The following is a 23518-nucleotide window of genomic DNA, read 5'->3' on the forward strand; positions in this document are numbered from 1 at the left end:
GCATAGTTAATTACACAGATGACACTGGAGAAAGAGAACCAACAGAGCTTTAGGAAGAGAAACCTGCCCCTCTGACAGGCAGAACACCCCATGAACCCCTGCAGCCGCAGCCCTCACCTTCCCGGCTCACCCAACTCCTCACACCTCCCAGTCCTGTCAGCTGCCTCTCCCTCAGCAGGGGCTGCTCCCACACTCGTTGAAGCTTTAGTTCTCCCTTCTTTTTTCCTCCTTCTACAAGACAAGCTTGAAAAAAGCCGGTAGAAATAAGAGAAGGAAGCTTTGGGTTACTGCCTACAACCTCACGCCTTCTGACGTGCCGACGACCACAACCCTCACACGAAGCTGTAATGGCGGCCGCCCTCCACCAGGTGAGGCGACGAGGGAGCAGTTTTCCCGCCACCCGCGCCCTGATTGGCTGCTCGGCAGCAGAGGCGCTTGCACGAGGGGAAAGGCGCCCACAGCGGCGACGGTAGCGCTGAAGGGGCTGCGAGGCTGAAAAGAGCACAAAACGGTAGCGGGGTGTCCTGTTCCTGGGAGGTAAGTGAGTTTGTGGCTGCTGGATTTCAGTTGTTATCCCCATGTATTTTCTTCTCGGTAAAGTCACTTTAGCCTAGCTGGGTGTTGTAAAGTCAACCGGAGAATTGATGGGTATGTTCTGGTGGTAAAAGTGAGGTAGAGCAGGCCCTGGCCCCTTTCCTCAACGAGAAGGCACAGTTGTGGGGTTGGGGGTTAGATGAAGAGCTGCCTTGCATGTATGTTCCCACTTGCCTCACTTTAGTGAAGAGTTGTGTATCGGCTGTGCTCTCCAGATAAGGTATAAACCACATGTTGCTCTTCACTACGTTATATTTGTTTGCAGTTGTTTAATGTTAGTTTCTGAAGTAAAATATCAGTGCCCTCTGGAGGATTAGTCTTGTTTTACCTTATGTATCTCTCCAAAGTTATGTAGTGAGCCTGTTATTATCCTAGTCAGTTTTTAAATCAGGAAAAAAGCATATCAGCCTTGGTGTTTTAACTGATGATGATGATGAGTAAATCTTTCCATCTTTACTGCAGGCAAACTGCCTGACTGGCATGCTAACTGCTACCCTGCTTTTCCCATTTCTCAAAGTTGAAAGTGCCTGAGGTACAGAGTAAGAGGGTTGAGGGTAAGCCTGGCAGAACTTGATTGCATTAAGTGAGTAATCCTCTCTGGGATACGGAAGAGCTGCTCGTGTTACCTGATTGAACTTCTGGCATTTTTATGTGGTGCCTCCTGGCATCTCCTTGCAACAGAGATAGTTTTCTTGCTGCTGATTCATGTTAATGCTGCTTTCCTGCAGAAATGGGATGCAACAAAAGTGTAGGGAAATGGAACTTAAGATGGACTGAAGAAGGGAGATTCAACAAAAGAGTATTTTAACTTCTGATCAATTGCTAGATAGAAACTGTCTTTTTTGTTTGGATGTAGGTGTTTTTTGGGGAGGGGGTGTTGTGGTTGACCTCACTGTAGGCCTATTTCTACTCAGTGGAAGAGGCTTCCCTTGAATACTCAAGTTCTCTATTTTTCAGAAAGAACAGTTTCATGTAAGGCTCATACTACCTGCCTCTTTAAAGATTTATGTAGTCTTACTGATGATGACTCTTGTACTGCAGTTTTTTTCTCTGACCTGTAAGCATATTAATTAGTTTTATCAGTTGCATTGACTTATTTTTGTCATTCAGATGTTGATTTTTATGCTCATAATTACATTAGTGACTTGTTTAAATCTGTTTTATGTACCCAAAAGTCTGGGATGGGTAACTTGATAATTATGTTGGCTTTTTGCATTAACGTGTGATCTATAATGTTTTGGAGCCATCCCATACTGTTATTTAATTAGGTTGCCTGGCCTGTGTATTAAAAATCTTTCTGCATCTTGGAAAGTAATTTAATTTTCTGAATACCAGAAAGATAATCTTATTCTATAATAAATTTGACAGGATTTCTAATACTCTTTGTCTATGCCACAGCCATTCTGCGATCGTGGTTAAAATTTCAGCAAAACTTTAAGAATTTTGGAAGAGCTGTTTCCAACAGCGGACTTTTTTTAACTGTATGTCTTAAACAGTTGTAATGTTATGCAATACAAATGCATTTAATGAAAACAGCATGTACTGAAGTGTATATCTGTAGTAACACAATATTAAATTCATAAACACCTTCGCAGAAATCAAAAGAAAGACGCAGTTTTTCTTGTCATCAGTGATTGGCAGCTTGTAATGAGTTGGAAAAGTAATTAAAAAGTAAGTTGTCTAATCAGTAGAAATAATTGTTTTTATTAGATGCCCATTTGGGGTATTATTATACTTCTCCATTTTTCTCAGAACTCTCACTTCTGATTACCAACAAGTGTTAATAAATTTGATATCAATTTTCATGAGACCTCAGGACACCTCCCTTTGTATTGCTAAACTGTAAAATTCTCAAGCTTCTTGTTTCTGCAACCCCCACTCCCTATACATCTTAGTTGCTCTACAGTCAAATATTCAGAAGTATTTTTTTTCTGGTAAGTATAAAGAAAAGAGAATTGTACTAAGTGTTTGAACGCCTGTGAGTAGCTGTGAGAAACTAAAGGTTTGTGGAAATTATTTTCTTCTTAGTAGCCAGGCTTTAAATCTGGTTTCTTCTTTCACACTTCTTAGCATCTGACATGGTTTTTTCTATTGAATAATGAGCTGTCTCTTTGCAAATTAATTCTAGGTGATAGATTTATCTTTACAGTGTTTATGTTGACAGAGCATTTTCAGTACTTGCTTTTGAAATCGCTTATGCAATATGACTATTTGCAGCTGTTTTTCAAGTACTGCTTGACCTTTTAATCACTCCATTGTCTCTTTGCTTTCTGCATTGATGCTGGACTGCCCAGCTCTGGACCTTGTATGCTGCCTGCAATTCAGTGCATTGTCCACAGTTCTCCAGAACTGTTGAAATCGCATGATTCCTCTCACCTCAGTTACATGTTTGGCAGCAGTTCATTTATGGGTATAGCTGTTGTTTTTCCTCTCTACTGAATGTTCCAGCTCTTGCAATGTCAGTTCCTTCACCAGCCATCTGTCTTGCTGGCTCAGCTCCCTTTCTCAGGCTAGATTCAAGTCCTACTGAGTACAGCATCAGATGTTAATTCTTTATTCAGAAGGTTTTAGAACTCCTGCTGCACACACACACATCCTATATTTCAATCTTCTATTTAATGTGTATCACCTATGGTTGCTTTCTTCAGCCTCCAGCCTTCATCCCGGTTCTTTTGCAACTTGCTTGTTGTCTACCACTTCATTTATTTTCCTGAAATTGTCATGTTAATTCTCTTCACTTTGACAGCCTAGCTTGTCTCTGAATTCAGTCTGGAAGGTGCATGTCAGAATGCAAGGACAGTCTAGTCTGCTTTTTGTTCATTGTTTTCCAGTAACTGCATTCTTTAAAAACCCGGAAAGAAGCATCTAAATACTCTCAGATATTATACAAGTCAAGTTATAGCTCCAGAAAACTTAAGATTGATGATGTCTTTATTGTCAAGAACTTAGAGAACAATTTCTCTGTAGCAGAATCTGTGTTATAGGTAGGATAGATTGAATTGTAGCTTGGGGACTGGCATATTGCTAAACAATCTAGCAGTTTTATAATTTTTATTTGCTTGTAAGCCAGTCAAGCCTGGATACAAAATTGCTTTATGAAGCCCCAAGTGCATAGTACCCTTACTTGTTATAGTAGCAGATCCTCTTTTTGTACACTACACTTGTTTCATAATCTGTCAATAGCTAAGGTTCATCTAGATGGTGTCTAGAGCATTACAAACCACTACTTGGTATCAATGCAATTTTCATAGGTAAAATGAACTGCACAGTAATTTCAATAAAGATGGAGGCTTATCAGATTTTTTGTAATGTATGTTGATAAGCCTTTCACAGATTCTCTGATCTATTCCTGGACAAATTCAAATATTGTTTATTGCTAACGCCAATTAGTCAGCCAAGCATCCGTAGCTGGCAGCTGTCTTCATGAAGAAGGCCCCAGAAGATTAAAACTCCTGGGATGCTGACTTGCATATTAGATGTTAGTTTGTCGTCATCTAAGGATTTTTCGTATGTGTTGTTTCTCTAATGGTAAGGAAAACTAAGTGTGCTTACAAGACTAATAATTAGTAAGCTTGGGTTTTATATCTCCACTGTACCAGTGATCTCCAGGATAAACTTAGGTCTGTCATGTACTACCTCTGCTGAGGGACTGGTTGTACTAGGAAGACTCGCTTCCAAACTAAATCATTGCAGCTACAACAGCTTACCTCTACCTGTATGACAACATGCAGGATATGTTTAATAGATTAGTCTTTTCTGGGCTGGGAAGTTAAAGCTGTAGCACTATATTGGTAATGGAACTCAGTTTAATTCCGGTGGTATAGAAAAGCTCTTAGGCTATGTAAAAGATGCATAGTGTTGTATTTCTGGCACTGACCGGGTCTTTCTTGTGCAGTGTTATAGAAAGTAAAAAATAACCAAGTAAGACAGCAGCATGGCAGATAGTAAGGGTATATAATTAATTTCTTGTATGTCTTTCTCTCAGGCAATGTCCTGCCCCAGAGTCTGACTTTCAAATTGGAGGTGGCATTTGAGGCTGTAAAAGCTCTCTCCAGAATACCATTAAATAAGATTCTCAAGACAAGCCTTATTTTTAAATATGACAACGAGAGGCAGAGGAAAATTGAAGATGCCCAGTGGTCTGCACCTGTGAGTTGGTAACTAATAAACTTTTCCTCTCCTTTAGTGAAGGTGCAGATATCTAATTCTAAAAAGAACAAGCAGTCAAACTAAAGAAAGCTGTAGACAGAAGCTAGTGAACTGTAGTTCATCTTTCCTCCCTGTTACTGGGCAGGCTGTATTCTGTAGCCTGGGTTCAAACTGAACATAGTCTCATTGGTATTAAGAAACACTGTTAGGTAAACATCATGCCTATGTTTACTTATTGAACTGAAAATAACCAGTAAACTTGCTACAGAGAAATAAAACTGTTCAGTAGAATGTGGTTTTGAAGGGTATTTTAAGAGTAGACAAAATCCACTTACATGCTAGGCTATAAAGTGTTAGCTGTTACTTAGCACCCAATAAACTCAAAGGAATCTCTCGATACCCACTGGAAAAACAAAGTTAGACCTCAGAAGACTTATAAATTTAGGGCTTTAACCTCAGTTACCGAAGAAAATTCCTGTCAACAAACCAGTCAAAACTTGAATAATATAGTTAAAGAAATTGATAAAATGAAAGAAGTATGAACTAAACTTTTGCATTTGGTTGATAAAATCTTTCCATTGTGGAAGGTATAGAAGCTTTTGGTTCAGTTTTTAATCTAAATGTATTAGAATACAATGTTAAAAGTATCCAAGTAAGTAATATTTCTATTTGCAAAAACATAAAGTACTCATTTGCAACATCCTAAAGTAATAGAAAAATCACTGTGTAGAGCCTATTAATCTTTTTCACACTTACTAAAACAAGGCAGGCTGTTCTACTTATAATGGGTTCAGTAAGAAGTTAGGTCAAGTAACTTTCCACATTCTGTTGAAATGAATTATATGATGGAACTTCTGTTGTGGCACAGGTGCAGAGACTGTATAGGTAAGGTCTGAATGGAGACACCTGGAGCTGGGCCCTATAGTATTGCCAGAAGTAGCTATTCAGAAGCAGATTATGGAATCTGAACTGTAATCTCTGCTTGACAGAGTTAATGTGTAGCCTTTCCAGGGATGAAGCTGTCTACTGATTCTTCCATCTGTCAGGATTTTCTGGGCTCTGGGAAAGACGTGCATATGTTTGAAAACCTGACTGCACAGAGGAAACCTTTCTTTGTGGCTACATAATAGATCCCTGTTAGGAGTTGTAGGTACTCAGGAGCTGCTAGCAGACCACCAAATGAAGGAGTAAATGGATGTAATGGAAAGTTATTTACAGAAATTAAAAACTCCATTTTGTTGTGATGCTTGAAACTTGCTTGTGTGAGAGAAAATAGTAGGGAAAATAATAGTGGAAAGCATTAAGACTTGAGGGAGGTGGTAGGGCTGAATGGAAGCCTAGATTTTTGTTGCTGTTTTCTTTTAGGACTGTTTTTTGCTTTTTCTTTGAGGGTGTTATTTGGTATGTAAAATCTGTGTGGTCAATGTATAAATAAACTTGAAGGACCACTGTGAAGTAATGAAATTGTGCATCATTACTGTGGGGGTGGTGACAAAAGCAAACAGGTGGTGTCTGTTGAAGTGATGGAGCACAGCTGGGAAGATTGCTTCCCAGCACTCCTCAGTGCAGGCTGGCTCTGCAGAAAGCACAGGATTTTGGGGACTTGTTGCCTTTAGCTGTTGGAGGAGGCAATAACATGGAATGTTGACTTCAAGCTTTCATTGAGAACATAAGTTCTACAGCAAGGAAGTAACAAATTAGGTGTGGGGACTGAAGCACATGAAGGGTTAACAGTGGGACAAAAGCCGTGGGAAGAGTAAAGAGAAGTTATGTACGAGATAAGGAGGAGAAGGAGTACTGGGAAACCTGCTGCAAGGATAAGCAGAAAGTTACCATCCTCTGTGCCTACTGTACATAAGAAGCATACTTGCCTAATAAACGTGGATTTTGATCCTGCACATCGGAGTCTGTGCCTCTCAATCTGCCACAAGTACAGCTGCCAGAAGAACTTTTAATAACTGTAGCACGCTACTTTTAGGGACTGTCTGGGAAAGCTGGTATGTATAAGCATAGGTTAATGTGGAGGAGTACTTCATGCTGACTTAGTGATCTGGTAAGGTAGCATCCTGTACCTATAGGACACATGAGTGCAGGAGCAAAATGCAGAGTAATGTATTAGGTGCTAGATTTGTGTGCATTATCAGCTTGTGTGCTGTTGGAGGAACTTTCAGTAACAGTTTCAATGTACTTTTGTTCAACAAAGACTTAGCTATGCCTATACCTTTTCACCTTATCTTGATTATGTTTCTGTTTTGTGGTGAACAGCTATAATAGGGCAGTAAAAGGCTGGAGGTTCTGAGGAGTGATGAGAAGATAGGCTTTTTAAAAAGTTCCAATTATTTCTGTTACTTGTGTTATCTGAAGATTGATAGTTTAACAAGAAGCTGAAATGACTAATTCAGTGCCCTTGTGGTGAATAAAAATCATTTCATACCTAAGATATTGCCCTCCACTTGCAGCAGTCTGGATTTGGAATTGTCTGCCAGTCTGTGGTAGCCAACTTCTCATGCTTCATTTCCTTTGTACGTCGTTCTTGCAAAGGAATGCTTATCATATAGCTGATACCCTGGCAGCAACTGAAGTAATCTGCATAATTGCACCTTATCAGGACAGGCCTCTTTTCAGTAATTTTTCCATCTTTGGTGCAGGCATAAGAAAAGTTTCCCCAGATCTAGAAACAATGGAGTGCTATTTTTGGATTATATTGTCATCTTTAACTTCTGTGTTAAAAGGTTACAGGTAAAGCTCAGAGCTTTGTTTCACTACAAAAAAGTGATGGGTGTGTGCATTCTTTGGCCAGTGAGAATGTTCATCTCTAGTGCATATACAGCAAAACATACGTCTTTATGCTCAGGATTGAATTATGGGTGCTAATTGTCAGGGTTTCTCTCTTCTGTCTCAGGCCCTAAGGGAGGCACAGCATGACCTGTATCCTTCCTTCCTCTCACTCTCAGTGATAAGAGGGCGTAATACTCAACTATGTTGTTCCCATTAAATTTGTCTTTAACCTTAGACTAGGTTTGCTGACATATCCCAGCCCGCAAAGAAATTTTAAATGATCAAGATTCTTATCTTTCTTCACTGGTCTCTGCCAGTTCGTTAGCTTGGATAAGAGAATGCTATCTGTTGTCTAGAGTCTCCCTGTCTTGCCCTTCTGCTGGTACAGTCATCTGTGGTAGAGTTCAGCTTTGTGTTGGATTAGACGCTCTGTAGAAGTTGTTCTGAAACTGTTCTCTCATCTGTGTGGCAAAGCAGTACAGATTTCACACAACTAACTGTGCAGAGGGGACAGGAACTAAATTGTTTTTCTTCCAGCCTCTGAAATTTTGAAATGTTTTAGGGCACGCTCATATTTTAATGTATCTTTTCACTTATTCTTCATTGAGATTTTATTACTGCTTCCAATAGCAACAACAAACAGTTTTGCTTAGCAATATGTGAACGGATGGAATAGTCTGTTTGGAAAACTATAACCACTCAACTGCTAGCTGCTAATTCTTTTCAACTAAAAGATCTCTTCCCTGGTAGGGTTATACTGTCTCTTTTTCATCCAGAAAAGTAAAGTTGTTCTGTTTGCTGAGGAGTGGGATCAGGCATCTTTCTATTAGCTGCTTCTTGGTGACACTAAAGGATTTTATGGATTTTTTTAGCCCTCTTTCCAACACACCTTTCTGAATATTGGAATGAGTAACTGGAGTAAAGTGACTGTTTTTGACAAAGATTAAAGCAAGTTACTCTGTTTAAAAGTGAATTCCTCCTACTGTACTGCAAGTGTAGTGTAGGTGGTAAAGAACAAAGTAACAGTTCTATTTCAACACAAGTTTTGGTTGTTTTACTACTTCGTTATTTAATGAAAGAGGAGTTGGTTTTCTAGGCAAACTCACTGAGCCGAGTTGGTTACAATGTTTGGAAGCAGACCTGTGACTGAAACTATTGCAAAACTGTGGTCCATGTTTCTTTCAAAAGCATAAAGTAATTCAATAAAAGACTGGTTCAGATATGGAGTTCTTGTATAGTTTTATAACAAACAGTTTTATGTGACTTATTCTAATTCTGTAGATCTGGAAAAAATGCTCTCAATCTAGGTGAATTTAATGCATGCCCAAAACAAATCTTAACATCTTCGTGTATACAAGCTCTCCAAATTCAGACTTGAGTGTTTATAAACTGTGGCTTATTTTGATGTGAACCACAATTTCTTTAGTTAATAGTAGTAATTAGTACATAACAACCAGAAAACTTTCATGTTGATTGGATAGTGATGATAAATGTGAACTGAATGCAGGCTTACTATCAAGCAGTTTTCTTGGAAAAGTCAAGAAAATGTTATCTGTAGAAACAATCAAAAATCTTACCCTCATAAATAATTGGAATTCTTGCCAATGTTGTGGGGAGGGAGGAAGAACCCTGTCTGCTTATCTTCAGCTTCAGTTTGCGTGTAGATATGGAAAGGTACACATTGGGTTATTCAGATACACGATGTGATAGGAAGCTCTTCAAAATCTGTGATAAAGGACAACTAAGGTATGGAAGATGTGTAGATATAAACAGTTAGAGCAAGAGTGGTCTAGACACTGCAAACATTCATGTCATCTCAAAAATTCTTTGCTATTTCATAAGGTGACTTTGTATGTGTCCAAATCTTCAGACTTTGGACATGGATGCAGTGCTCAGAGGTACATAAGACAGTAACTTGTGTAATAACCAAGTCTCCTACATTATATTACAGCATGTTATTATATATACTTAGGATACTTGTACTGCATAAATGTGGAAAATGCAAATTGTAAAAGACAAGCAGTTAAAATTTGAAGGATAACTTTTTGAGGGCAGTGTTCTCAAGTGCAAGAAACTGGAATCAGACTTCTGACTTTGGGTAGGGTACTCTACAAATACAAACGTGCAGATTCACTGTTTGCATATAGGCTGTACTAGTTAATTTAGGTACACTTGAAGCATACAGAAGTCTGTTTCATAGTGACACTGAATCTTATTCTCTGAGTAGTTGCTAAGTATTAAGCAGTGAAGGTGAACAGTAGTGTCAAAAGCCATGTTTCAGATATATATTGAGTCCTTGCATTTGCTCCCTTCTGCCATTGAAACTTTGTTAATTTCTAGCCAGGTGAAAGGCTGACTCTTACCAGCCTTTAGGAAAGAAAAGCAGAATAAGGGGAAGAAAATGGCTTCCTATGGTGAAACAGTATACTCCTTTCAAGAGGCATTTCAAAGAGGTAGAAGATCAGCAGGCACTAGTGATCATGCTGTTCAGACATCTTTCTGTTTTAGGAACAAGTGTTACAAGCTACCAGTACTTTTTCAGAAGGTGTATTCTAAAGATCAAATACTGAACACTTCATTAGTTTTGTTGTTTTAGTCTACAGAAATGGCTGAAGTGAGAGGTTCAGACAATGAACAAAATGTAGATCCCAAACCCAGAGCAGGTGTGTCAATTAACTTAAGAACTTAGTATTGACTTGACTTCTGATGTATTGTGTCAAACATTTACCCTGCATTGGTGCAAACATGAAACTACGTTGATACAACTGATGGCTAGCTGTTCTCCAGTATTAGGCTACACTATGAATTTACTGTGACTTTAAAATGTGCATGTTGTGGTACTCTGGTAGTTGCATCTTGATAAGAAGTCTCTTCTACTGTCATCTCTGGGTTTCTGGTTCTGTGTGAAATTAGCTTCAAAGGAATAAGGAAACTTCTTTGTGAAATACAAGGTAATAGCAATAAAACTCTTAACCACTGTTGCTGGGAAGTTTCCTCAACAGATAAGTTCAATGAATCATACTTTGGCTTATTAGATGAGCTACTGAAGTCTACCCTAAAAACCTATATTAAAAAAAGTTTTACATGTTGTAAAAGGTCACTTTATTAATGATCATCTGGGGTCAAAAAGTAGACAAAATATTGACCTAGTTAGAGCTGATGAAAGGAATTAATATGGTTAGTCTTGACATTTTAATAAATAATGTACATTCCCCATAAAGGAGGTAACAGCAGGGAGGAAATGGAGCAAGGGTCCAGCAATGCAGTGGGATTCATGACCCTTTCTCTGCCATTTCTTTATTTGAAGATGCAACATACGGCTCTGTGGGGCTTAACTTGGCCAGCTGAGGACTTGTGCTGTTGACTGGAGTAGAATGACTTTGGCAATAGTGAGTAGTTAGAGCCTGAAGTATCTTTCCACAGGTGCATGGCAAGTTAGAAAACGTAGCTGGCCATTGAGTTGGGTGCCCACTCAGTGAACCACATTGTTTCTCTGGAACAACAGCATTGGCCGTTCTTATTTGTGATCAGATGGACAATTGAAGAGGTAAGGAAGGCTAGGGTAATTCATGGATTCAACTGTTACGTGAAAGTCTGATTTGAAAGGCTGAGGGTTAACTGTAATACTATTGTAACATGGTAATGGTGACTTAAAATACTAGGAGGAAGAATGATTAGGTTTTTCTTAGTTATCCAAGTTATTTTGATGCAGGGCCAATACCTTTCTGATGACAACCTTTGCACCTTTCTATGGTAAGGTGCAAAGTAAGGCACATGAGAATAGCAGAGTTCAAACCAGTCTCCTAGGTTAAATATACTTTTTGCCTAATTAAATGTTGCTATGCTCCAGCTGAATAGTCTTTCACTTTTGGCCCTGGGTGTAATGTGCTATTATACTTCAATGAGGAAAGATTTCAGATTCCTCCACAGGTATGTGCATGTGTCGGAGCTTAGCAATAGGGGGGTCAGACATGGTCTTTGTACAGCGAGGATCATCTTGATTCTGGACCACGCAGGATCTTTAGTCCTTGCAAATTTAACTCCCTGTTTACCCTGTGTTCTGTCTTGATTTGTCTCCTTTTGAGTCTTGCGTTCCCATTTGTCCTGTATTTTCTCCTTTATTTTGCTCTTAATTTCTAAGCTTCCCAAGTGTCATCCAGGCACCAAGCAGCTTTCCCCTTCATTCTTATGTAGACTTCATTTGTTTTTTCTCCTGTACCACTGGATCTTACCACCTGTTCCATGATGCTTCTTTTTCTCTCAAGAAGCATTAAAGTAGGCCCTTTTCCCATTGACAGCTTAAAAACCAAAGAGACAAGTAAGACTTGGTTCTGAAACGTGAATTTTGGAAGCAAACTTCATCTTTAGGAATAGAAGAAATTGCACGTTTCTAATATTAGCAGCAAACTGTTCCTTTGTCAGTGTGTAGAAGGGGGAATCAAATGTTAACCTGTTTAGAAATAGTCGAGGGACAGATGGAATCCTGTGATGCTATCTCTTCACCCTGAGTCAGGTTTTAAATATATTAAAAACTTGTATACTTTCAAGTGGCAGATATGGCTTGTCACTTTGGAGGTTATTTTTGCTATTGTTAATACCAAAATAGATCGTGCTTGAGTTACAGTAGTTGACAGAAGTCAAGTACCACAGAGAAAATACTTGTCTTGTACTTACTTGTCTTGCATTTATTATTTCAGATTTTCAGATTTAAGAAGCTGTGTATGTTTAAACTATGAAGTGATTTAACAGTAATAGAATACTGTTCAAGCTGATGTCCTTTAGTAACAAAGGATTTGCGGAGTGGAGGGGAAGTGGTGTCACTGTATGCTAACCACGTGCTAAACCTTTTCCTAAGTGTGTTTTTCAAGACAGTGCCTAACTACCCAAAGCAATGCCTAGGATGTGCTCTGTGAAGCTTGTGCTGAACTTGTTTGTAGTACTTGTTGTGGTATATTTCCTATGAGACAGTGATATAAGTCTAAGCCTTGATGTTCTTCATATTTAAGTCAGAATCTCCTGGCTTATGTTGTCCAGCTGTAACCTGTTCTCTGGCAATGTATCGTTGGATTAAATATGCTTTAAATTATTTGAAGTATATGCATTTTGGATGACCTCAAAACCGTATAGCCTTGTAAGACAAGTCTTGTTCTATGGTAGAGCTCTATCATAGGTCACGTGCTAGTTTCTAAAGTGCAAGATAACATAGAAGTTGTGATGGTAGGGCACTTTTCAGTTTCCCCACATTTTAAGAATGCCAGATAAATATTTGCCTGCTCTGTATTTGAGGCGCTGTAAATGAATGCACTTCCAAAGCAAAAATAACAAACCATGTCAAATGAGTTGCTGTCTACCTGCAAATCTAAGCAAGAATAGTCCCTGTTTACAGGCAAAAAAATAAGCAGACAGGCTGAGGTTAAACTTCCAAGGGGTGGAAGATTCATGGATGGATCTTCTGGTTGTAATATGAGAGACGTCTTGGGTCCAAATCTGTAGAGGACTGTGTAACTATCCCAAACTGAAGCTAATGGGAACTCTGGCTGTTTCAAAAGCTTTAAAGATTTTGGTCCTGTATGTTTCATTGGGGTGCTTAAGATGGCTGTATTTGCAAACTTTGTCAAGTTGTATTGTTTAAGGAAAATTGGGGGGGGGGGGGCAAATTTGCTTGAGTAGCAGGAGTTTAAAACAAAAATCTAACTCTTTGATATCAGTATCAGACAAGTCTCAAAGTGAAATTGCTTATTCTGTCATTCTTTGGGTTTCTATTTCATGCAGTTCTTATGAACTGACGTTTGTCCAGGCACATCTATGCTAACTGTAGAATAGCAGGTGAGTGGAGAGCATAAACTATGAAGTGCCATTTAACCTGAAGCCCAGTAGGCCAGCAGCCAGAGAGAATAATCATACAGACAGGAGCAGCAGGCATGCTGCCCAGGCATCCATTCCCAGCAAGGAGACGGGGCTCAGTTCACACACGCGTGCTTCCTTTGAGTTCTTCAAATATACTTGCTAAACCTCAGACATGTAGCACAAGAATCAAGACTGAACAATTTCTCAGTCTCCTTCATCTTCACTGAGATTCTCTGTAATCATGAAGCTCTCTCTTCCTGCTTAAAGTGACCAGCAAACATCCTCTTATTAAGGTATGGCAGCATTCTGCCTGCTGCTGTGGTGACCATGACAGGACAGCCATCAAAGGGCAGCACTGTCCTGACTAAGTCAGGAATTGCTGAAATCTGGTGACTTGGATAAATACAACTGTAACATGCAGGGCTTGTCCTCTAACCCAGCTTCATTTCCTTACTCCCATCCCAAGTACTAGAAAAAAAATTCAGTAGAACTTAGTGAGTACAACATTTTCTTCTTGACTGCAATTCAGCATAGATACTTGTCCCCAAGCTAATGCTCAAACTTTTTGTCTAACTCAAAATAAAATGGAAATGAGCATTCGTGTGCAAAATCTTGCCAGCATTACGTAGTCAGCTTGGACTGTTCCTCTGCACAGTGTCACAGCTCAACTGTAGTCTGTTTTCACAGGTTTTTTACAGTGACTTTGAACTGCAGTACATAAAAGTACATAATTATAGCAGTCATGCTTGGAGAGCAGCTGTAATTTTCTTTACTGTTGAGTGTTGTGGAAAACTTACTACAAATATTTAGAATCCATAGGTAAGTCTTCAAGTTAGGAGCTATACCTTCAAAAATTACTGAGACCATTACTTGCTATTTAAAAGGCGTAATCCCGGTGACTTGCTTAAAGCTTGCAGACCCTCTTTTAAGAGGAAGCAGTTCAGTGACTTTAATGCACTGTGTGTTTAAATAGCTTTCAAAGAGCAGAGTTGGGGGCATCATACTAACAATTTAATGCCATTCATGGGGATAAGTACAATTAGTTATAGGTAATGGCAAACATTGCTAGAATTCGAGCAGAAAACTGGCACTATATGGTACATTTTTTTTTCTTTAGGGTTCTATAAAGTACATAGACAATCTCGGCTGCAATCTAGGGAACAAAACAGCATGTTAAAAGATTTTATCGTGATGCAGGGTACTTGGGCTCTCTTTCATAAAAGTATGTCTCTTCACTCCCACATATAGTTAGCAGGAAAAAATGTTACTGCTTTTCAATAACATGTTGATTTTTAACTTCAGCATTGTTATACCAATTATGCTTATAAGGATTTTGATCTTTAAAAAAGACTTGCTGTATAGTGGGATCATAGCAGTGGCTCTCAAATACTTCCTTTTTTTGCGCAAGTCTTTCTGAAAAATAGACTTTTGCTTAAGTGTAATGGAAATATTTCCATGACTTCAGCAGTCTACTATAGAGGATAAACATTTCCATGAAGAGCTTGCAACTTGAGATTTATTGTACTGTGCTGAATGCATGATAACTGGACAGGGAAAGTCACTGTGAATTTACATCAGAAAAATACTACTTTATTGTCCGAGCTGCCATGTAAGCAATTAAAAAATGTTCTAATTGCGATAGCCTTTAGTATAAGTAATGTTGGGGTAACAGAAGTGTCCTTTTAAAAATATCTTGAAGACTAAGATCATAGATCTTATTAAAGGCATGCTGTACAAGCTTCATTAGCACAAAAGAGCTTTGTCTTTGACCTAACTGACCAGGTACAAATACCAATGTGGCAGCAAGCAGTCTCGGTTTATGAATTATGGCAATGTAGGGGTGTGGTCAGAGCATGCAGCTTAGCCCCTCTGAGATTTCAGTGGCTCCTCAAGGACTATTGCAGGCAGCAACTGAAATGTCTACAGTGCCATTCTAGTATTAAGCCTCTTTCATTCCTACCCAAAAAGAGAACCTATTTTAAGGTTTGTGTCCTTTTAATTTAAAAGCAAGCTGCTACAGTGAGGTGTGCAGAGTGGGTTAGGCTGTGCACTATGGTTACCAGCACTGAACAGAGCTAGATCTGTTAACGTCAAAATGGTTGACTTGTCACTCTATAGTAATCATTCATTGTAAGAAAAAATCAATAGCATAGCTTAAGTCATGTATAGCTGATCACATGCTCTGAGGCTTCTGTGGCACTGAGACTAAAAGCCAGAAGTAGGGAGGAGGCATGTCAGGAAACATCTTATTTCTGCTGGGGGGAAGCCTGCCTTGTATACAGTCATAAGCACAAACTGATTTTTTAATTTTACGGTAATGTGCTGTTGTAATTGTTAACTCAAAAGGCTACCTTTAAGGGCCTGATGTTCTGCCCTGTGTATCCAGGGTTCTTACTGGGAGGAGAATTTTTCTGGATATGTGAGGACTGAGAGATAGTACCCAATCTGTTCAAATCTTCTTAGTAAGATAAAGCGCAAAAATTGAAACTACAGCCTAGATAACATGAATCAAATGCATTATCTCCTGAAAATTAATTACACACCTGGACTTATTAAAATCATTAATTCAAGGAAAAGTAATGAAAAATGAGAAGTGTTAAGTTTCAATCCAGACTGAGAAAATCTTTGATAACATGGGAACTGATGTCTCGTCAACTTGCTTTTAAATGCCTGCCTTACTGAACCCAGCAATTCTTTTCTGGTTTAATACCTGATATGGTAACGTGGGGAGCAGGGGTTACCTTAAACAAAAAAATTCTTGATACAGGACATAAGTAAAATGTGAAGAATATGCCAGTTAGATTGCATTTGGTTCTCTAAAGGAAGTAGTTTTTTTTTTTTACCTTAGTTTGATTCCCTGGTTTCTTGTTGAAATCAGCACAACCTATGCAGGTTCCTGATCTGGTTGCATGCGATCTCCCAGGTTAAACTTCTTTCTTACTATCTACACATGAGAAGAATGCTGAGTGTTCTTTTGCCAGCCTCTCCTTTCCCATGCCACTTAAAATTTTTAAGCTGGTCAGTTACCAGCACAAAAAATACAACAACAAATACAACTACAGCCTATTCTAGAGTAAAACACGCAGTCCTTGGGTAGTTAAGGAATACTCACCACTCCACTGACAAGGGAAGCTACTCCACATAGGCACAGCTGAGAACACTTGCTGCTTGATTGTGCATGTTTAATCTGCTTGCTCCAGTCCTTACTCATCGCCCAGCACTAAGAGGAAGCCTAGAGCATCAGGCATAGTAGCACCATGCTTGGCTGTAACTGACTTCATTTAGGATGTAACTTGTCATTTGGCCTTAAATACAGAGGCATTTTTTCCTCCCACTTCTGCCACAGGACCCCTCTCCACGCTGCTCCGTCTCTAACCTTCAGCTGTGCGCCCTGGCTCTGCTGGGGCAGTAGTAATCCATACAGAAATAAGCAAGAAATTACTGCTATGCAAAATCCATCTGAGCACCACAGCTAAGGAGGGTATTCAAGGAAACCATTTTGCAGTCTTGCCTATAGCACTACCTGTATGACAAACCCTGCACGTATTTCCCCACTGCTGAACCACGAGACCACGATTCCAGGGGCAGCATCACGCCTCCCTTTTCTCCCCGAACAACGAGGCAGAGCTCTCTGCGATCAAACAGCCCTTTCCCTTCCCCACCTCCTGGCAATTAAAAACCCGAAACTCCTTCAACAGCAGGCGCTCTGCCCCGCTTTGTTCCTCGTGCTTCCCCAGCTGGGGCTGGGCGGGGAGGAGGAGGACGGGAGCTTTACCTGCCGCGGAGCCGGGGCCGCCTGCAGCTGCAGCATCCACGGCGGGCGGGCGGGGAGCTCAAAGCTCCGGAGCCATGCGAGCGGCGGGCAGGGAGCGGCGCCGGAGGCTCCGGGAGCCGGCTCAGCACCGGGCGCTGAACAGCTCCGCCGGGCGCCGCGGGCGGGGCCGAGCCGCGCTCCCCGCCCCTGGGCGCGGGAGGGCCCCGCCGCCGCGCCGCGCCCCGCCCCGCGGGGGACCGAGTGCCCTTCCCAGTCCTCCCCGCGGCGGGGGGAGGCGTGGCTCTGCTCCCGCTGCATGCCGGGAGTTGTAGGCGCGGGGTGCGGAGGCAGGCGGCTCGGCTGGGTGGTGCTGCCCCCTGGGGACCCGGCCCCGGTGTGGGGAGAGGCGCTGGCCGTCGCTGCCTCCTCCCGCCCCGCTGGGCGCTGTGCTCGGGTGACCCCCTCGCTGGGATGTTGTCAGGGGTTGGCTTGCGCCTTTTGCTTGGGATGGAGGGTTCAAAATTTCTTATTTATTTTTTATTTTCTTTTAACAAAAGACTAAGATCCTGCAGTTCTTCTGTAATTTTGCTGGCATAATTAGGGACAAAGAAGTGATATAGTTGTTAAGGTCTTGGAGAAAGTCCTGAAAGCTGTGCCCTGTCCCCGTGCACCCTTCCTCCCTGTCACCGAGATTTAGAAGCTAAAATATACATAAAAGCAACCAAATAAAGTCAGAATGCCACCTTCCTTATGAAAAAAAAAATCACTGCAAAAAATGCTGTAGCCCGATTGCAGCTGCCTTTCAAAAAGGCATCGGACATAAATCAAAGACATACCAATGTCTCTGTGGGGCTCTTCAGATAATTATGAAGCAGAGTGTCATTATTTACCTTTCAAGTGAACTGGCACAGTATTTCCAAACGATTTCTATGTAGCTCCTTGTCAAAAGAAGTGATTTTTTTTCAGTGTATAAGTAAACTTGTTTCTGGTAATGACCATTATAGGAAAGTTTCTCAAGAGTTGTTTAATACAAGGAGCTAAAGGCTTGCAACTTAATTCAGAAGTTTGAGCACTATGCCATCTCTCGCTGTGAGATATGTGGTATTCAGGATATTGAAAAGCTGTGTGTTTCAGCTCTGCAAGCTTTTTATTTTCCTTCTGGAATTTTGTATTGCTAGATGGTGAGCGTTAAATGGTGCTTTAGCTTTCTCTTTGTAGAGAGGAACTTAGATTCTATGTTAGGATCCTATGCATGGCCCTGGTGTTGCTGCTTTGGAACCCCAATGCCCAGGAGATATTTTCTAGCAATTGTACTGCAAGCTAGCAAGTAATATTACAGGGAAACTTGGACAACCAAATTAAACTAAGCAGAATATTTTATTTACACGAAGTTAGCAAATCTTTCATTTGGATCATCCTCATCCCTGCATGGTTTATTCTATACTAACAATGCAGAAGAAGTTAGGCTTACTGTTAGTTTTTCAATAGGTTGATATTGCAATGGTTTCTATTCCTCTTTCAGATGTTTTTTGGATAGTTCTTAAATGTCAGCGTAGCAGGCTTCCTTGATAGCAGCTGGATCATGCAGCCACTCTCTACTGAGCAAGCTCACTTCTGCAGCTCTCCTGAAAAGGTGAGAAATTGACACAGATTCTGATATTACATACTGCGTAGTGACTTTTGGATTTATCCACTATTGGATTTGTGTTGTTTCAATAGGTTCCTGCTCTGATTCTTCATTATATGCTACCAGCATACTAACTTGATCACAGTGTAAGTGAAGTCTGTGGAATACATACAGCTGTCTTATCGTTATTCTAATCCTGGCTACATGACAACCATCAAATCACTTCCTAAAGTACCTTCCCCAGAGTATTTCACAGCTTACTTAAATCAGAATTCTGTATTCTTAGTGCCATACCTGAACTTTTCATCATTATACAGTTCAAGCAAAGTACAGTAGAGAAGCTTACAATAGTATTTACTACATTAGAATTTTTATTTGACTGAAATTGTAGGTGTAGGAAGTATTTGTGAGACTACAAGGCAAATGCTTTACTCTGAATAATGACTCAATTATTAAAAATGAGTTCTGGGTATAGTCAAAAACAAATCATGAAAAACATAATTTCTTCCTTTTGTCATTTCCTACACATTCAAGTAACAACAGAATGTATGTCCTCAAAATTGGAGCTTTGGTGTGGTAGTTTGGGGCAGAGGGATGCTACATCTGAAATAGCAGGGAACTTGAAATGATAGAGAGCCTAGCTGAGGTAAACAGTGTAGTTGAGGAAAACTTTCAGGAGTATATATAGCTGTGGGGAATCCCAAATTACAAAACCAGAAATTAGCACAGGGTTTGCTTGTGTGGAAGAGAGTCACAACTCCCTTCTCTTTGCATTTTGTTTCCTCACCCCATAATCACGATGAGGCCAAGTTATTTTTTTAGCTGAAAGCACACCAGTAGCCATTTTCTGCTTTGGAAAAAAAAAAGATTGAGACACAACCAAAAGATAGTCAAAATACTTGTGAATAATCTAAATATGTTAATTCAAACACACAGATTATTATTAACACACATTATCATTCAATTAAAGGACTTAGTGAGAACAACAATTCTTTATAAAATGCAGGTAACAATAATTCATGTCCCAAATCTCACATGTTTCTTACTCTCATTTTTTATTTCCTACACCTAGTCCTTATTCTAACTTTTTGGGCACTGAAATGGAAGAAGAATAAGCATCACTTTTCTCCCAAATTCACATAAAAATTCTTGAGCACTATTTTTGAAGCTGGAATTAGCTCTGCCTATATTAAGTAAGTTTATTAGAGTTCCAAATAGTTTTGGACAGAAGTAAAAGTAGAATGACTTTATCAAATCAAGTATGAAAAGTTCTTTAAGGTCTTGCATAGGCAATCATCAGCCATTTGAGTACAGCTGAATAACTGATTCATGGATCCTGCTTTCTGCTAACAGCAGCTGTAGTGTGCTGTTGTCAGCAGCAACCAGCCTGCTTACCCTGCAGACAGAGACTCCCATTTTCCTGCACAAGTAAAATGAATTCAGGGAAAGCCAGATAGGAGAACAAATTTCTTCCCAATTTCAGTGGCATCCCTGCATTTATTTCAGCAGAAGGAATGCAAGAAGAAATCTTAGGAAAGAAAGGAAGAAAAAGATTACTAATTTTATTTTCTAAGGATACCTCAATGTGTTACTTGTTTTCAGTTTGTTGTACATCCAAATTTTTATTGATGGGCTTAGTAAACATTTAATCAGACATTACTGAAGGATCACTGATCGTTCTGTCTAAGGGTTTACCTAGCTATGCTTCCAAAGGTTTTCTCTTACTATGTTAAAGAACAGCAGATGTCATGATTCTTCCTCACTACCTCCATTTTCTCATCCTCATTAAATTAGAGCCATGTAGCATCAATGCTTCCTTTGCCTTGCAAAGAAATAGACTAAAAATTAAAATAGAGGAAGAAGTTCTGTTTCATTGATATTGGAATAGAAAAGCAGAGATTGTGCCAAATGGTGTAGCTAAAATACATGACACAGCCAGGTACAGTAAGTCTTGTAAAATTGAAAGGATATATGAAATAAATATAAAGCATTTAAGTATTCAAAAATAAGTGCTTCTTAGGGACAGCCTTGATCTGCCCTTAAATAGTCACTATCTAAAAACATTTTTGAAACTATTTTTAGACCTTCTAGTTCACATAGAGTACTGAAAATTGCTTTGAGGTGTCCTGCATAACTTTTTCATGATTCTTCATTTGAAGATAAATGATTTATCACTGAGAGATTCCATGGCATGGTACTCTGTATGTCATTGTAACGGTCTGTTTATCACTGTTCAAGGATAGATATTAAATGCACAGAAAAAGTAGGCTGAACTGAGAAAGCAGGTCATTTTAGAATATCTAGAGGTGTTTTTTTATGAGGGACTGTTAAGAAATGAGCAAAAAAAAAGTGCAAAATAGTTGTAGATGTGGGAGATTTCACAACTATAAAAGGGGTTATGTTAGACAATGCTTAGAGGTGTTAATTAGACGGTCCACCCTTTTCTGGTAATCCTCAAAGCTACAGGGAATCCAGGAAGATGATCAGGTTGGTGCTTCACAGAAAGGGACTTCAGTTGTCGTGTTACCAGAAATAAAATGGAGAGCAATGTGTTACGTCTAATTGTGCCATATTTTTGGAAAGCAGGCAGGTAAGGGAATTCAAGAAAACAGAAAATGAAAGAAGCGGGGAAAGCAGTGTATACTGAAGACTAAGGCCCTGGGGTAGGTATTGGAATTACTGCCTGCCGGTTCTGTCATCACTATAGAAATTTTTTTAGTAATAGTATGATTTAAATGTATCCTTTCATATATTAGTAACTAGTACCCACAGTGGGAAACTAATGTCCCTATTTAACATTTATGCCATGGCTTCTGACACCCTCATTGTGGAGCCTTGCATGAAGAATGCAAAACTCAAGTCAGAAATATTTTTGATAGTCAAGAAAAGCCTGTGCCTTGTTCATGATACAGGAGCTGTCCTGTGTGTAAAGAAAAGATAATTGATTGCGCTAACTGTCCTGCTGGTAGTAAGGAAGGATAGGATGACTCATAATGACTAAACCATATTTGCAATTATTAGGAGGTAAAAGTTGATCAAGTGAATAAAGTTGGGTTACTTTTTCTATTCATAGTATTGCACTGATAAACGAATATTTTACTGTCAAGGTCCAAAAAAGTAAATTTACGTAGTCTTCTGTTCCATGTTTAGTTTAACTTTAGTGGAGCGACATCTCAGCCTGAAAGGCAAGCAAACATGGCCCTATAATTAAGTTTAGTAAAAAAAAAAAAAAAAAAAAAAAGTGCCAATTAAATGCCAAACTATTAAAAATAAAAATTTGATTTTAATATAGTTTAAGTATGCAGTCAAAATAATGCTAATAAACCTAGATTTTTCAATATAACTTAAATTTGAATGGCGACAGAATAGCAGTTGTCATCAAGAACTGAAGGCTTATAGTTTACGAAGGCACTATTGTAGCCTTATTACACTGATTCCAAATCACTTACTGGATCGTACAACCTGAAGGCAAATAACTGTAGATTAAGACATGAAGACATGTAGAGCTTAACAGTTAGTATTCTTATTTGGTGTTCCTTTTACATGAAGTTAGCTTGAGGCTACCTGTAATTTATGGGGAGATTTTTTTTTTTCTGTCTATGGATGAGAATTATTTTTCTTTGGCAGGAAAGAAAAAAGAAATAGTTATCTGAGATCGTTTCTGACATCTTGCTGCTCAGCAAACTGCCCGATGAACAGTTACGGTTGAATCTGTCTACAGTGTTTTTAAGCAGTGTAGTTATCCAGACTAGTAGATTATGCTTCAGATTTCTGAAAGAATGGATGTTCTTTTTCATGTCCAATTGGCCAGGATAATTGTAGTATCCAAGGGAGCAACAGAAGAGGTAGATAGCTTTTAGCTCTGTTCTGATAATCAGAAACAGCAGGTATCTCATGGCCTTTTCCCGTGAACAGTTTTAATGAATTGTAATAGGTACTACAAATCTGGTTTCACTGGCTAAATAAAAATGGCTTAAGTCAAAACCTTTTTACATACAAATTGTTTGACCAAATTCTATGCATAAGTGAATATTTCTTCTATGAATATTTTTTTAGGATGAGATGAATTAAGTTATTTGCGTAAAGGTGGCAAGAATATTTCTTGGAGACAGCTAGAGAACAACTATAAGAATAAATGCTACCATGACCTTTTTATCATTTTCAGGTTTTTTGCCCTCCTATTCTGAACTGGATACACTCATCTGTATTTCTTCTTGTTCACTGTCCATTTTTGGGATACAGACAGGTTCTTCATTTTTGGATTTAAATAACAGTTCAGGCCTTCCTCTTTATTAAACAAATAAAAAGCAGAATCAGCACATGCCCGGTACCAGAAACAGTTGCTTACAGCTCAGTTACAAAACCTAGGATTTTTCTACTTCTGAATGTTTATTAGTTTAGGATGATTCTTTTAAATTGCCTACCTGTTCTTGCATTTTGGGCTCAACATTTAATCAGGCTAATATTGGCCAGCTCCCTCAGCACCTGTGGGTGCATTCTTATCGGGGCCTGTGGATTTGTGGATGTCAGGTTTGCTTAGCTGATCTCTGACCCGATCTTCTTTGACCAAGGGACAGCCGTCCTTTATCTGGACTTCCTCTCTTGTATTCAGCACCTGAGATTCCCGAGGGCTGATCTTAGCAGTAAATACAGAAGCAAAAAAGGCATTCAGGAACTCTGCCTTCTCCATATCCTTTGGCACCAGGGCACCCGCCCCATTCAGCAGTGGGTCAACATTTTCCCCAGTCTTCCTTTTTCTACTGATGTAT

The 23518-nt window shown here is 39.5% G+C and overlaps 1 protein-coding gene and 1 long non-coding RNA gene across 7 annotated transcripts in view; one reads left to right on the forward strand and one right to left on the reverse strand.

Moving 5' to 3' along the window:
- SMPD3 (sphingomyelin phosphodiesterase 3) overlaps positions 1-17318 on the reverse strand; it is a 118069-nt gene extending 100751 nt beyond the window's left edge. For 3 of the 4 annotated variants that reach the window (XR_005823522.1, XR_005823521.1, XM_040570795.1), the window contains exon 1: positions 17144-17318. The gene's annotated coding sequence lies outside the window, so the exon portion shown is untranslated. The remainder of the gene's footprint in view (positions 1-17143) is intronic. The other variant, XM_040570791.1, reaches the window with a different exon arrangement.
- The window catches only part of LOC121076474, a 59970-nt gene continuing 36630 nt past the window's right edge, over positions 179-23518 (forward strand). For all 3 annotated transcript variants that reach the window (XR_005823531.1, XR_005823532.1, XR_005823530.1), the window contains exons 1-2: positions 179-537; positions 18645-18755. This is a non-coding gene — a long non-coding RNA (uncharacterized LOC121076474). The remainder of the gene's footprint in view (positions 538-18644; positions 18756-23518) is intronic.

This window comes from Cygnus olor, chromosome 12 (genome assembly GCF_009769625.2).
Source record: "Cygnus olor isolate bCygOlo1 chromosome 12, bCygOlo1.pri.v2, whole genome shotgun sequence".
Taxonomy (NCBI): Eukaryota; Metazoa; Chordata; class Aves; order Anseriformes; family Anatidae; genus Cygnus; species Cygnus olor.